This window comes from Leucoraja erinacea, chromosome 10 (genome assembly GCF_028641065.1).
Source record: "Leucoraja erinacea ecotype New England chromosome 10, Leri_hhj_1, whole genome shotgun sequence".
NCBI classification, from domain to species: Eukaryota; Metazoa; Chordata; class Chondrichthyes; order Rajiformes; family Rajidae; genus Leucoraja; species Leucoraja erinaceus.
In genome coordinates this window covers 60,737,923-60,754,426 of record NC_073386.1, presented here as the reverse complement: position 1 = coordinate 60,754,426, position 16,504 = coordinate 60,737,923, and the positions used below count along the sequence as shown (strand labels likewise).

At 46.3% G+C, this 16,504-nt stretch overlaps 1 long non-coding RNA gene across 2 annotated transcripts in view; it reads left to right on the top strand.

The window, feature by feature from the left end:
• The first annotated feature begins 5,245 nt into the window (after positions 1–5,245).
• Positions 5,246–16,504, top strand: part of LOC129701287 (uncharacterized) — a 75,807-nt gene continuing 64,548 nt past the window's right edge. For both annotated transcript variants that reach the window (XR_008724175.1, XR_008724176.1), the window contains exon 1: positions 5,246–5,360. This is a non-coding gene — a long non-coding RNA (uncharacterized LOC129701287). The remainder of the gene's footprint in view (positions 5,361–16,504) is intronic.

Below are 16,504 nucleotides of genomic sequence, written 5' to 3'. Positions count from 1 at the left end.
AATGAGTTCCACAGATTAACTACCCTCTGACTAAAGAAGTTTCTCCTCTTCTCTCCTCCTCCTTTCTAAAAGAGTGTCCTTTAATTCTGAGGCTCTGACCTCCCACCAGTGAAAACATCCTTTCCACATCCACTCGATATCTATGCCTTTCATTATTCGAAACCTTACATCAGACTGCTTTGGCAAGACCATACCCTGGATCTTAAGAGCGTTGTGAACACAATCAGACTGGGTAGTGCAAAGAGTTAAATACCAGAGTGTAGAATGTAGTGTTACAGGGCTAGTTGCAGAGAAAAAGTGCTAGGTCTGCAATGAGGTAGGTTGGAAGATTGGGACTAGGCCATAGCTAATGGGAGGACCATTCAGTAGTCTGATAACTCGTTATCTACTAAATATAGTCTCAATTATTCCGTGCAAAAGTCGCCTCACAGACGGGCAGTTCACACGCACCATTGAGACTGATCATAAGGAAAGATCATATGTTTAATCTATACAGATGCTTCAGATGGTCTGTCACATTCAGTATCCTTGCATGTTTAACCCCAAGGGGAAGCCAGCTGGGGGAGGAGGACGGACTGAAACAAGCATACAGATGTTCTCCAGCTGGACAAGCTGCCATGTTTTTGTTCTGCAAGTTCTTTGTAATTCTTTGTGATATTAGTTGGAAATGCAGTAGAATTGAACAGATTCAATCTGCCTGGAGCAAGTCCCAGTGATTGGGAGTAACTTGGGCACTTCCGTTGACCCTATCAGCAAAGCAGTGTTTAGTTTAGATCGACAACATGGAAACAGGCCCATCGGCCCACTGAATCCGCACCAACCAGCGATCCCCGCACATTAACACTACCCTACACACACTAGGGGTAATGTACACTTATATCAAGCCAATTAACTGACAAACCTGCACGTCTTTGGAGTGTGCTAGGAAACCAAAGATCTCTGAGAAAACCCACGCGGTCACAAGGAGGACGTACAACTCCGTACAGACAGCACCTGTAGTCGGGATCAAACCCGGGTCTCTGGTGCTGCCAGGCAGCAACTCTACCGCTGTGCCACCCAGTCAACATAGGCACTGGCCTGTAAACTGCAAATAAAGGCACCTTGATATTATTGTCATCTGCCCCGCACAGTGAGGTACAGGTACTATGAAGATCTCGCTTGCTGCAGCATCTCAGGCACATGGACTCCAATCAATAGTGTTTTACTGTCATATGACCCAGACAGAACAATGACATTCTTACACACACATTCTTAGATACACACACACACACATAAATTACACATTATTTTCTAAAATAAAGACTGGGCTTATAGATAGGCCTATTATAGACTGTGCTTATAGATGCCCATTATAGACTGTGCTTATAGATGCCCATTATAGACTGCGCTTATAGATAGGCCCATTATAGACTGCGCTTATAGATAGGCCCATTATAGACTGTGCTTATAGATGCCCATTATAGACTGTGCTTATAGATAGGCCTCTTATAAACTCTCATAGATAGGCCCATTATTGATTGTGCTTATAGATAGGCCCATTATTAACTCCTATAGATAGGCCCATTATAGACTGTGCTCATAGATAGGCTCATTATTAACTCCTATAGATAGGCCCATTATAGACGGTGCTTATAGATGGGCCCATTATAGACTGTGCTTATAGATAGGCCCATTATTAACTCCTATAGATAGGCCCATTATAGACTGCTTATAGATAGGATCCCTGGCAGGCAGATGAGATCAGTTCAGCCAGGCTTCATGTTTGACACAAACACTGTTTGTTTGTGACAAGTGCCTATTTCTGTGGTGCACGAGAAGATATATAGACACAGACTGCTGGGGTAACTCAGCGGGTCAGGCAGCATCTGTGGAGAACATGGATAGGTGACGTTTTACAGAGTGCTGGAGTAACTCAGCGTGTCGGGCAGCATGTCTGAAGAAAAAGGTTAGGGTGACGTTTCAGGTTGAGACCCTTCCTCGCACTGTGGGTGGGGTCCACCTATTCCTTTTCTCCAGAGATGCTGTCTGGCCCTCTGAGTTACTCCAGCTTTGTGTATCTATCTTGGGTTTAAACTAGCATCTGCAGTTCCTTCCTACACATTTTGGCTGTGCTGTACTGATCTGTGGTCCATGTGAGTAAAAAGACATTAATGCAAAAACACAACTAGAAAATAAAAGCACGTCTATGGTTGTGGAGGAGGTAGGGTGCGGAGTTGTGAGTTCTCCAGCCCCTTCTCCCCCTCCCCACACACTGATCTATCACTGATGGGGTATGCCTTCCACTTTTTAATTCAGTTTAGTTTATTGTGTTGTAAAGAACAGTGAAAAGCTTTTGTTGCGTGCTATCCAGTCAGCGGAAAGACAATACATGATTGCAGGCTTTCAGGCAGTTTAATGGATCGGAAAAATCGCAGCAATCGATTGTGACTGTAAACAGCGGAACTTGAAACAATAAGATTCTTACGTCAATATTCCATTGTGGTCGGATTGACATTGCCATTAGCCTGGTCCAGGAGCAAGGTGACGAGGATGGTGACCACCATTTGTCATTGTCACAGTGAACACAATGGAAAATGCATCTCAATATAAACTCCGGGCTTTTACAAGTCTCCAGTTGTAAGCCTTACCACATGCAATTTTGAACGGAGCTATATTAACCAAGTAATGGTTTTCAACATTCATCATTAGCTGGAGAGGGTGCATCTGAGGTTAACGAGAATGATCCCAGGAATGATTTGATGAGCGTTTGACGGCACTGGGCCTGTACTCGCTGGAGTTTAGAATGATGAGGTGGGACCGAAACGTACCGAACAGTGAAAGGCGTGGATATAGTATATGCGGAGATGATGTTTCACTAGTGGGAGAGTCTGGGACCAGAGGTCATAGCTTCAGAATTAAAGGACGTTCCTTTAGGAAGGAGATAAGGAGGAATTTATTTAGTCAGTGGGTGGTGAACCTATGGAATTCATTGCCACAGAATGCTGTGGAGGTCAAGTCAGTGGATATTTTTACGGCTGCGATCGATAGTACGGGGGTCAGGGCTCATGGGGAGAAGGCAGGAGAATGGGGTTAGGAAGGAGAGATAGATCAGCCATGATTGAATGGTGGAGTGGACTTGATGGGCTGAATGACCTAATTCTGCTCCTCTCACTTATGAACTTTGAGACTTGCATTTGGTGGGACTGCTGGAATTCCATTCCCTGTGGGTTCTCTGAAGCTTGCCGCTGAGTTTCCGCTAAGTTATTCAACTCGTGTTCCATCTGTAAAAGTAGTTTTCTGCAGACCACTGGCCAATGTGAAAGGGCCTCTTCTAGATTAAAATAGCTGGATTTCTCAATTTGGATCACTGCCTCCAGAGTTATAGAGAGTCACACAGCACAGAAATAGGCCTTTACAACTTGTCCATGCCGACCAAGATGCCCCATCTAAGACAGTTCCATCTGGCCACCATTGGCCCATATCCTTCATTAGAAAGGTCACGACCTGAAATGTCACCTATCCATATTCTCCAAAGATGCTGTCTGACCCGCTGAGTTATTCCAGCACTCTGTGAAACGTCACCTATCCATATTCTCCAGAGATGCTGCCTGACCCGCTGAGTTACTCCAGCACTCTGTGTGTTTTCTGAAACCAACATCTGCAGTTCCTTGTATCTACATGTCCCTCTAAACTTTCCCTATCCATGTACCTGTCCAAGTGTCTCTTAAATGTTCTAATTGTACCTGCCTCAACTACCTCCTTGGGCACGTGTCTTCTGGATCAGTTCACTTGTCACCTCGTGATGGTGTGTTGCAGCAGGCTGGCCAACTGCAGACGGGACACTTCAACTCCCTCTCCCATTCCCACACTGACCTTTCTGTCCTGGGCCTCCTCCACTGTCAGAGTGGGGCCCAGCGCTACTTGGAGGAACAGCAACTCATATTTCACTTGGGCAGCTTACACCCCAGCAGTATCAACATTAACTTCTCTAATTTCAAGTAACTTTTCTTCTCTCTCTCCTTCCCCTCTCCCTTCCTAGTTCTCCGACTAGTTTTTCTGCCCTCCTGATTAAATATTATTGATCGTACACCTGTTGTCATCTTCCCCTCAGCTAACAATGATCCATTCTACATTTCCTTATAAGCATCTGCTTCGATTTGTCGTTTTCACACTTTATATCTCTAGACTCCCTTTCCCCTGACTCCCAACCTGAAGAAGGGTCTCGACCCGAAACATCACCCATTTCTTCTCCCCAGAGATGCTGCCTGTCCCGCTGAGCTACCCCAGCATCGTAGGCAGATGGGAGTTGGTCTTGGCATCGTGTCTGGCACAGACCTTGTGGGCTGAAGGGCCTGTTCCTGCGCTGCACTGTCCTGTAAGGTGCAGGATGAGTAAAGAGCTTGAGATGTTTGTATCTTGCCAAGCTGCAGTCAGACCCAGACTGATAGTTGGGATTTGAAATTTAGACAATAGGTGCAGGAGTAGGCCATTCGGCCCTTCAATGTGATCATGGCTGATCATCCAGAATCAGTACCCTGTTCCTGCTTTTCCCCAATATCCCTTGATTCCGTTAGCCCTAAGAGCTAAATGTCTTTGCACCCATTCTTGTGTTCATTCTTGTAACTTATCTGGAGCAGACTTTCTCTGCTTTCCCCAGCTTTCAAGACATTCCCAGTGTTGTCTCTCTTGGTGAAACTACACAGTAGATATGAGGTTCTGGTGTGGTCATCTCATGATCAGCCTGATCTGAACAGATTATTTTTGGCAATTACGATACAGGGGTGGCTGTTTCCCCACCCCCTCCCCGCACCCTTCCACACAGCGTCGACTCGGCGTTAGGATCGGCTGACAAAACGACAGCCTCCTTCCACCCACCCACCCACCCTGTGATACTGAACTCTTGTCAAGACATGCCTAAGAGCGAGCAGAGTGACAAAAGCAACTAGACTGTATTTTGTCCATGAATATGAGTGTACTGTTACCAACAAAGTCCCACAGGAAGGAGGGACGGTGCATGTAGGTTTGTTTGAAGTGCAGTGGCTGTTGAGAAGTGAACTGCAACCACTTAGCCATTGTGCTCAGACTGCACGGCGGTTACACTTGTCTGTGCTGCAGTAACTTGCACGCACGTTCCTTGGAAGAATGTTTATTTAATATTGATAACTCAAAGGCGTAATTTGATGCTCGATTCAAAGGTTACTGGGTACACAATCCATATTTGTAACGTTCAAGATAACATTTTATTTAGTGTATCTTCAAATATGACAGGAATGTTCTGACGCACTGATTCTGCTTGTTTTTCCCTCTAGGCGGCTGGCCACAGCGTGAAGTGCGGGGAAGGAACACCACGGTGAAGGCAACTCTGGCCGATCCTCACCAAGGTAGGCACTGCCCTGTGTACCCACCCCACAGGCACAGGCACAGGCACACATGACCCAGAGATCCATTCGCAGACACAGTCATAGATACAAACACACAGGCACAGACACATGCACAGACTGAGACACAGAGACTGAGACACACACACACACACACCCCAGAGACACAGATACAGATACAGTCACAGATACAGCCACACATATCCCAGAGGCACGGACAGAGACGCAGACACAGATATCCCACAGACACAAGCCCACATATCACACAGACACAGTTTACCTTTGAGATATGGCGCGGAAACAGGCCCTTCGGCCCACCGAGTCCACGCCAACAAACGATCCCCGCAGATTAACACTAAACTACACACACTGGGGACAATTGTAAATTTCTATCAAGCCAATTAACCTACAAACCTGTGCGTCTTTGGAGAGTGGGGGGATTTCGGAGAAAACCCACGCAGGCCACGGGAAGAAAGTCCAAACTCTGTACAGACAGCAACCGTAGTCAGGATTGAACCCGGGTCTCTGGCACTGTAAGGAATTACCATGCCACCATGCTGTCCAAGATGCACACATATCACACAGACAGAGCTGCACATGTCCCAGACACGCACGCACACACAGACACACTTATGCCAGGGACACAGTCACAGATACAGGTATACATATCACATGGACAGACAGAGACTCCGACACAATACACGCAAGCCGAGAGGCACACACAGACACAGAGACTGAGACACACATCCCAGAGATACAGACGCAGACACACACACACATACCCCACAGACAGAGACACAGACAGACACACATACCCCACAGACAGAGATACAGACGCAGACACAAACACACATACCCCACAGACAGAGATACAGACACAAACACACATACCCCACAGACAGAGATACAGACGCAGACACAAACACACCTACCCCACAGACAGAGATACAGACACAGACACAAACACACATACCCCACAGACAGAGATACAGACGCAGATACAAACACACATACCCCACAGACAGCGACACAGACATCCAAGAGACCCAAGCACACAATTCATACAGCCACAGGTGCCCATATCCCAGAGAAACTGGGATATTGGCACACATATCCCACAAACACACACAGACTAAGATACTTTTATCCGAGAAACACACACAGACACTGACACCCCAGACACACTTATCCCAGGGACACAGACACGGACAAGTGAACAGAGTTGTAAAAGTGGAGAATATCTCGAGTCACACAGTTATTCTCAGTGAAGGTTTGGATCCTTATTTACTGTGCAGTTGGTGTGATTGCAGTTTGTTGCAGCTTCAAGCTATCTACCAGTTAGACAGGTGTTCAGGGAACACTGATCACCCACCCAGAGAGGGTGGAAGCAAGTCTGGCCCCACTCCCCTCCTTCCTTTAACCCATAAACTGTCTCCGACCGCCTGCCCCAGACACTTTGATGTTGCTTTTTAACAACCTGCACCACACAGTCCCCGGAAACAGACAGGCTATGTATAAACTATTTGCTCAAGTGGTTCCACCTAACACCCCGACACCACCTCCCCTCCCCCCACCAAACCCCCCACCCTCTCCCTCTCTTATCCACCTCCCTCAAAAGGTGGTCTTTGTCCCCAGAACTGGAACGGTGGTGCAGCAGTAGAGTTGCAACCTTACAGCACCAGGGACCCAGGTTCGATCCTGACTATGGGTGCTTGTCTGTACGGAGTTTGTACGTTCTCCCCGTGACCGCGTGGGTTTTCCCCGGCCACCTCTGGTTTCCTCCCGCACTCCAAAGACGTGCAGGGTTGTAGGTTGATTAACTCGGTAAAGATAGTAAATTGTCCCTAGTGTGTGTAGGATAGCACTAGTGTACGGGGTGATCGCTGGTCGGTGTGGACTTGGTGGGCCGAAGGGCCTGCTTCTGCACTGTATCTAAACTAAACTAAACTGGCATTTTAAACTAAACTAACCCCTACCATTCCCTGAACCTTTGCAACTGGTCTAAAACGCCGCAGGGCAGCAAGACTCCTGACGGGCACCCGAAAAAGGGACCACATCACCCCGATCCTGGCCTCTCTCCACTGGCTCCCCTTGCGGTTCTGAATACATTTCAAGATGCTTCTTTATGTCTACAAAGCCCTTAACGGGCTCGCCTCCACCTACATCAAAAGTCTGCTTACCCACCACACCACCTCCAGGCCCCTCAGATCGGCCGACTTGGGGTTACTGAACATCCCGGGGTCTAGGCATAATCTCAGGGGCGACCGTGCCTTTGCGGTTGCAGCCCCTAGACTGTGGAACGGCATCCCTCTTCCCATCAGAACTGCCCCCTCCATCGACTCCTTTAAGTCGAGACTAAAAACTTATCTTTACTCCCAAGCCTTTCTTGATGTCCTCTGAGGGAGGGCTACATGTATGTATTTATGGATGTACTTAATTTATGAACCACTGTTGTATAACGTCAGTACCTCCACCAATGTAAAGCACTTTGGTCAACGAGTTGTTTTTTAAATGTTCTATAGAAATAAAAGTGACTCGACTTGACTTGCAGTGGACAGGCTGCATGTTTGGAGGGGGTCACCGTGATTCCGCCTGTTCAAATAGGCAGACAGACATAAGCTGGGGGAAGCAAGAAGTGTTTTTGTTTTACAAGGCTCCCGCCCAGCAGCTGGTCCACATTCCCTGGCCTTCCGCAAATCTTTTTGTTCGTCCAACTTATTGGGCAGTAATTCCCAACCCCTTGACTGCCATTTCTCGTTGGGTGTTTCCGATTCCTTGGAAAGCAACAGAGGATGTTTTAAAACATGAATGGAAGAGGGAGTGGAGATGTTCACGTTATAATTACACGCCTCTCCTGGGTCTGGATTCCCAAACCACCTTCAATTAACTCCTGATAGACACAAGAAGCTGGAGTAACTCAGCAGGTCAGATAGCCTCTGTGGAGAAAAGGAATGGGTGACGTTTCGGGTCAAGACCCTTCTTCAGACTCTCTTTCCCACACTAGGTTTACCAGGAACGCATTGCACCCGTCTCTCCTCCTGTCATAAGGTCATAAGTGATAGGAGCAGAATTAGGCCATTCAGCCCGCCAAGTCTAGTCCGCCAGTCAATCATGGCTGATCCATCTCTCCCTCCGAACCCCATTATCCTGCCTTTTCCCGATAACGCCCGACACCAGTACTAATCAAGAATGTCATCGGTCCTCGCCTGTGTCTTGCTTGTCTCTCCTCGCTGATTCTTAGTTTCCTATTTCCAAAGATAGACACAAAATGCTGGAGTAACTCAGTGGGTCAGGCAGCATCTCTGAAGAGAAGGAATGTGTGACGTTTTGGGTCGAGACCCTTCATCAGATTGCCTTTCTGAAGAAGTTCTGTTGCAGTCTCAGACACAGTCTGAGGAAGGGTCCCGACCCAAAACGGCCACTGTTCCTTCTCCACATAGAAATGCAGCCCGACCTGCTGAGTTATTCCAGCACTTTGTATCAATCTTCGGTATAAGCCAGCATCTGCAGTTCCTTCCTGCATATTTCTTCCTTCCGTTGCTTTTCAGAATTTTCTTTTAACAGAATCATCTGTACGTTTTGACACAATAGCGAGTCAGATAACACGTGCCGGATCCGAGATTCCTTCCACCTGCTCCTTTCCATCAGCTGTTTCTGACTATTTAGTATCGGGTAATTCGGGGGGTCATTTTGATTTCTTGTTGTCCAAACAATAGATGAAATCTCTTTAAAATGGACTTTCTAACGGCTCTGAGGTGCTTAATGTGATTGGTTGTGGAGAGGAATAAATGTGTGTCTTGTGGTTGTGGGAATAATACAAATGGTGGATTGTTCCGCAGATGTGGATTTAAATGGAGCAATTGTCGGCTGGATGTTTACACCATTCTTCCCAAAGGCAGTTCATGTTAATTCATTGACTAATGTTCTCCCTGAGCCTTGGTAAGAAGGATGAGTGAAAATCTGGCCCCAAGTAGATCAAGTTTGAGATAATCCAAATCTAGTTGGTTTGATTAAAATCAGCTTTGCTTTGCTCCTGCTCCCCCCCCGAGATGTTTGATGTACTCATTTCATTAAATGCCAGACATTGTGGAAACTGGAGCAGCGCTGAATCCGACTAGGCATTCGGCTGTGGCTGGCTGTTTAAAAAGGATTGGGTTCTGTCGAGCAGCTTAACACGAAGCACTAATCCAAGGCTGGATCTTTATTTCATGCACCTGTTCACTTGTATTTTAATTTTCCATGAGATGATACAAGACTGTGTGCTAGCAGTGAGCAACAATTTATTTCAAACCTCTTCAATTAGATTCAATGAAATCCCAGTGTGCAGAGCCTGCACAGAATGAACAAAGACAATTCTTCACAGGAGAGAGGGCTCTGGAATTTGTAATTACGTTACATGTTATCCTTCATCCAGTATCTGTACACTGTGGACGGCTTGACTGTAATCATGTATGGTCTTTCTGCTGACTGGATAGCATGCAGCAAAAAAGCATTTCACTGGGCCTTGGTACACGTGGCAATAAACTAAAGTAGTTTAGGGTGGCACATGGCGCAGTGGTAGAGTAGCTGCCTTACAGCGCCAGAGACCCAGTTTCGATCCTGACTACGGGTGCTGTCTGTCTGTTTGTGCGTTCTCCCCGTGACCTGCGTGGGTTTTCTCTGGGATCTCCGGTTTCCGCCCACACTCCAAAGGCATACAGATTTGTAGGTTAATTGGCTTGGTATAATTGTAAATTAGTCCTAGTGTGTGTAGGATAATGTTAATGTGCGGGGATCGCTGGCCAGCGCGGACTCGGTGGGCCGAAGGGACTGTTTCTGCACTGTTTTTCCAAACTAAACTAACCATTTTGAAGAGCATGTGAAAAATACAAGTGTTTGAACATATTGAACGCAATTGTTTGTCTGTAGTTCGATTGTAGTTTTTAGGCTGTCAAATGTCCTCCTGCTTCAGTTATAGTCCATCAGAAGCAGGTCCATGCCTGTAGTCTGACAGATATTCTCGATGCAGGAGCCTCAGTTGCCCAGACCGGTGAAATATGTCGCCTAATGCCACTGATATCTGTGACTGCTTGGACACTGAGGATAGACACAAAAATGCTGGAGAAACTCAGCGGGTGAGGCAGCATCTATGGAGCGAAGGAAATAGGCGATGTTTCGGGTCCAAACCCTTCTTCAGACTTCAATATGAGTAATGTCAACTATAGTTAGTTAAAGTCCAGGACCTGCCTCTAGACAAAGTCTCTGTATCTTATGACAGACCCCTCCTGCATGCTTTCAGTACAGCCCCTCAGCAGTGCTCTTTATAGATGATGCCGCCATAGGTACAACCTACGCAGGGAGTTTCTTAGCAGGCGATGACTCAAACAGCACAGCTTTGATGGGGGACTTCTCCACAGGCCTTACAGGGGATTTTACCATCACACCGTCCTCACTGGTGGTTCTTTCACAGGTATAGAGACAAGATCCTGATCCCAGGACCGCTCACGGTCTGCTGTCACATGTCCATCAATTCAACAATCGTATCCATCCATCGAACTTGCTGCGATCCAATCAGCAATAGTGATTGATCCAAACTTGATCCATGTGACAACAAACTAAACTAAACTATATACCCATTATCTTGGTCCTCTCATCAATTTCTGTCCAAGATGATCTCAGCCGCTTGATCCTGGCAGAAATCTTGTTTTTAATTGATTTTTTTAATTGGTAGATAGAGACAACATTTGGTTCATATCCATTATTTTTTTATTTTAAAGTTGCCCTGAAGTTGCATCAGCCGGCATTGTACTGATCACAAACCTTTTGCTTATCACTGCAATAGAGTCAGCCAGTGCAGAAACAGGCCCTTCGGCCCAAATTGTCCATGCTGACCAACATGCCCCATCTACGTTAGTCCCACCTGCCTGTGTTTGACCCACATCCCTTGAAACCTCTCCTGTCCATGTACCTGCTCGCGTATCTTTAAATGTTGATTTTCTACCTGCCTCGATTACTCAATCATCGCCTTCCTCTGGTAGATTTTGTGCAGTAATTCACAGTCAATAGAGGGCTGCCACACATGTTTCCAGGCTGGGGCGGGAGGAGGTATACTTAGATTGGACCTTGCTTGTCTCGAGAGGCGGCACAGTGGTGCAGCGATAGAGTTGCAGCCTCGCAGTGCCAGTGACCCGGGTTCGATCCTGACCATGGATGCTACGGAGTTTGCATGTTCTCCCTGTGACCAGGTGGGTTTTCTCTGGGTGTTCCAGTTTCCATACTCCAAACACGTGCAGGTTTGAAGGTTAATTGGCTTGGGTCAAATTGTCCCCAGTGTGTAGGATAGTGTTAATGTGCGGGGATCGCTGGTCAGTGCGGACTCGATGGGCCGAAGGTCCCGTTTCCGTGCTGTATCTCCACACTAAACTACAGAGCTGTTTAAAGTGCAAACCTATTGTTACCTAACTGTCAATTATAGCTTTTGAGAAATCTCATGACAGACAGGGATGTTTCTGCCTGATCCTTCCTGTTGTCAGCTTTACAGCTGCTATCAAAGCCTCTGATGCATAAACACTCGTCCTTTTATGTCCTAAAATTACAGGGTGTGAAGAGCAAACTCCAATGGCAGTCAGGATGGGAAAACAAGATATCAGGGTCATAAAAGAGATGATAGGGTGTATGCCTAAGCAATATCTTCTGATTATGGTTTTAACAAGCTGGAAGTTAGCTTTGTAGATGTTTTCCCTGCCACAGCAGATAAATTGTATCAGATAGACTCAAAACAACATTGATGTCGACACAGGAACTGCAGGTGCAGGAATCTTGTGTAGAACACAAAATGCTTCACTATTTCAGCGGGTCAGGCAGCATCTCTGGAGGAAATGGATAAGTGATGTTATGGATTGGGTTCTTCTTCAGAGCTGTCCTGACCCAAATTGTTACCTATCCATGTTCTCCAGAGATGTTGCCTGACCCTCTGAGTCACTCCAGCACCCTGTGAAACGTCACCTATCCATGTTGTCCACAAATGCTGCCTGACCCGCTGAGTTACTCCAGCACTCTGTGAAACGTCACCTATCCATGTTGTCCACAAATGCTGCCTGACCCTTTGAGTTACTCCAGCACTCTGTGAAACGTCACCTATCGATGTTCTCCACAGATGCTGCCTGACCCACTGAGTTACTCCAACATTCTGTGAAACGTCACCTATCCATGTTCTCCACAGATGCTGCCTGACCCACTGAGTTACTCCAGCACTCTGTGAAACATCACCTATCCATGTTCTCCACAGATGCTGCCTGACCCACTGAGTTACTCCAGCACTCTGTTTCAAACATTGATGTTACTGGTCTGCAGCTATTTGAAGAGATGGCTTTCAATCTGCAGTGATAGGGTTGCATTTTAAAGGCGTTCTTCCAGATGCTACATCAGACCATGATTGCATTTGCTCCTTTAGGTGAATGTGAAATTCCCATGCCACTATTCGAGGTGCTGTAATGGGTTTATTCCTGGTGTTCCGGTGAATATTTATCCTTCAAGTGGCATCCCTTGGGATAGTTTGCAGTGTAGTTTGTGGAATGCAGCAGTGTGCACATGCTTCTGCCCTTCCCTGCCTCGCAACATTAACGATGTTTCCCAAACATTGGACAGTGCGCTGACACATTGTGAGATTGTGAAGTGCAAACTATTCCCACAACGCGGGGACAGCTGAAAGCTTGCTGTACATTAAACGTTACAGCAAAGCTAGTATGTGTGGCAGTTTCTGTGTGTTTTAGGGCAGATGTAGGTGACAATTTTCCATTTACATCTAAACTGAGTCAACGACCTAATGTTTCATTCTGAACTATGAACCGTGTCTGAAGAAGGGGCTCAACCCCAAACATCACTTATTCCTTTTCTCCAGAAATGCTGTCAGAACTTCTCTAACTTGCAATGACCCATGGTCTCCCTCTCTCTCCAACCCTCCCTATCCTAGTTCTGTGACCAACTGTCCATCTGATTGGGTTTTATTTCTGTATGCTCCGTTGTCAGCTTCCCCGAGCTAACAATGGTCTATTCTACATTATCCTTTGTCCCCTTTGATGACTCGTTTTCACACCGTACCCTTCCATATCTCTGACTCCCTCTTCCCCGACTCTGTCTGAAGAAGGGTCTCGACCCGAAACGTCACCCATTCCTTCTCTCCAGAGCTGTTGCCTGTCCCGCTGAGTTACTCCAGCATTTTGTGTCCATCATCAGTACAAACCAGCATCTGTCGTTCCTTCCTACACAGGCTATCTGCCCCGCTGAGTTATTCCAGCATTTTGTGTGTCTAAACGGTTTAACCTGTTCAATCAGTGCCGTGGGTCGGCACTGTGACTGCATACCCACCTTTCCTAGGGCTGCTTTCCACCTGGGTTATTAAATATAATTTAAGGGAGCAAATCACACTCTGATGATCTTACTAAGTGTGTCCAGTCACTCGATGCAGGGATTAGTACTAAAGGAAATTCCAATTGAATTTGTCATTTAATTAGTCACGTTATGCTATTCATTTGGGGCTTTTTATTTTATAAGCCTGTCCAATCAGTGGTGAGATGAAGTAGTTGCTGTGCTGAACCCAGTGACATGCAGCTTGCTTTCTTTCATTGCTGAGTCTTTGTGAACTCACTCACCCCTGCTGTGCTCATGAGATAGGGATGGTTCACACTGCAGACAATGGAACTAGTGTAGTGCACCATGCAACTCTGAGTACAGCATTGACTCCACAGAGTGGGCTCTAACACGGCAAAATGAGAACACTGCTCTGATTATTTCACTTACTGTATGTTGTGGGTGAACTTTAAAGGGCCTGTCCCACTATACGAGTTTACCCAAGAGCTCTCCCGAGTTTAAAAAAAAACTAACTCGTGGTAAGTACGTAGAATGTACGTAGCGGGTACGTCGGAGCTCGGGGACGTCTCTTAGCGGCTCGTAACACTAACGGCAGGTGTTCAGGAAACGCGGTAAGCTCGTGAAGATTTTCCAACATATTGAAAAATGTCCACGGGAGCCCCGAGTACCCACGAGCGGTTATTACCGTAATTCTCAGAGTTCGAATCAGGGGAAACTCGGGAGAGCTCTTGAATTACCTAGTACAGTGGGACAGGCCCTTAAGGCATGCAAAACAGAGAATGTACATCGTTCACCTTTAGTTTAGTTTAGAGATACAGCACTGAGACAGGCCCTTCGACCCACCTAGTCCATACCGGCTAGAGATCCCGCACACTAACGCCACCCCACACAGACTAGGGACGGTTTACAATTATACCGAGCCAATTAATCTACAATCCTGAACATCTTTGGAGTGTGGGAGGAAACCAGAGATCCCGGAGAAAATCCTTGCGGGTCACGGGGAGAATGCAAAAATCACCGTGCAGACAGCACCCGTAGTCAGGATCAAACCCGGGTCTCTGGCGCTGCAAGGTAGCAACATTACCACTGCACCATCATGCCGCCCTAACTGTGACCATTCAGTAAGAAATATCGCTGGTAGAATATTTAGGCTGTGACTATTATCAACATGTTGGGATAAACTATCAGCCTTGTCTGACAAGGTGAAAGGAATTAGCTGAACACTACTTATTAATCTAATAGGTTTCAGCAATGTGGTTTCATTATTTAACATGTTCATTTAGTTTACATAGAAACATAGAAAATAGGTGCAGGAGCAGGCCATTCGGCCCTTCAAACCAGCTTCGCCATTCAATATGATCATGGCAGAGCATCCAAAATCAGTACCCCATTCCTGCTTTTTCCCCATAACTCTTGATTCCGCTAGCCCAAAGAGATAAATTTAACTCTCTCTTGAAAACATCCAGTGAATTGGCCTCCACTGCCTTCTGTGGCAGAGAATTCTGCAGATTCACAACTCTCTGGGTGAAGACGTTTTTCCTCATCTCAGTGCTAAATAGCCTACCCCGTATTCTTAAACTGTGACCCCTGGTTCTGGACTCCCCCAACATCAAACCATTTTTCCTGCATCTACCCTGTCCAATCCTCTTCGAATTTTATATGTTTCTATAAGATTCCCACTCATCCTTATAAATTCCAGGGAATACAGGCCCAGTCGACCCATTCTTTCATCATATGTTAGCCCCACCATCCCAGGATTTAGTTTATTGTCAAGTGTACCAAGGTACAGTGATGAGCTTTTTTGTTGCGTTCAATCCAGTCAGTGGAAAGACAATACATGCATGCAATCAAGCCATTCATAGAAACATAGAAAATAGGTGCAGGAGTAGGCCATTCGGCCCTTCAAGCCTGCACCGCCATTCAGTATGATCATGGCTGATCATCCAACTCAGTATCCTGTACCTGCCTTCTCTCCATACCCCCTGATCCCTTTAGCCACAAGGGCCACATCTAACTCCCTTAAATATAGCTATTCACAGTATATAACAAACATGATCAAGGGTATAATGTGATTTGTGCTTAGAGCAAGATAAAGTCCGATGAAGGATAGCCGAGGGTCTTCAATGTTAATGTCATACAGCACGGAAACAGGCCCTTCATCCAATTCATCCATGCCGAACTAATGCCTCATCTACATTAGTCCCATTTGGCCCATGTCCCTCTGAAACTTCCCTATCCATATACAGTACCTGTCCATGTATTTTAAATGCTCTCAACTACCTCGAAGATTTTTCATATCATGGGTTCAGTATCTTTTCTGGACATTTGCTGCTATGTGATTGGTTAAAGAAAATAACATAGAAACATAGAAATATAGAAATTAGGTGCAGGAGTAGGCCATTCGGCCCTTCGAGCCTGCACCACCATTCAATATGATCATGGCTGATCATCCAACTCAGTATCCCGTACCTGCCTTCTCTCCATACCCCCTGATCCCCTTAGCCACAAGGGCCACATCTAACTCCCTCTTAAATATAGCCAATGAACTGGCCTCAGCTACCCTCTGTGGCAGAGAGTTCCAGAGATTCACCACTCTCTGTGTGAAAAAAGTTCTTCTCATCTTGGTTTTAAAGGATTTCCCCCTTATCCTTAAGCTGTGACCCCTTGTCCTGGACTTCCCCAACATCGGGAACAATCTTACTGCATCTAGCCTGTCCAACCCCTTAAGAATTTTGTAAGTTTCTATAAGATCCCCCTCTCAATCTCCTAAATTCTAGAGAGTATAAACCAAGTCTATC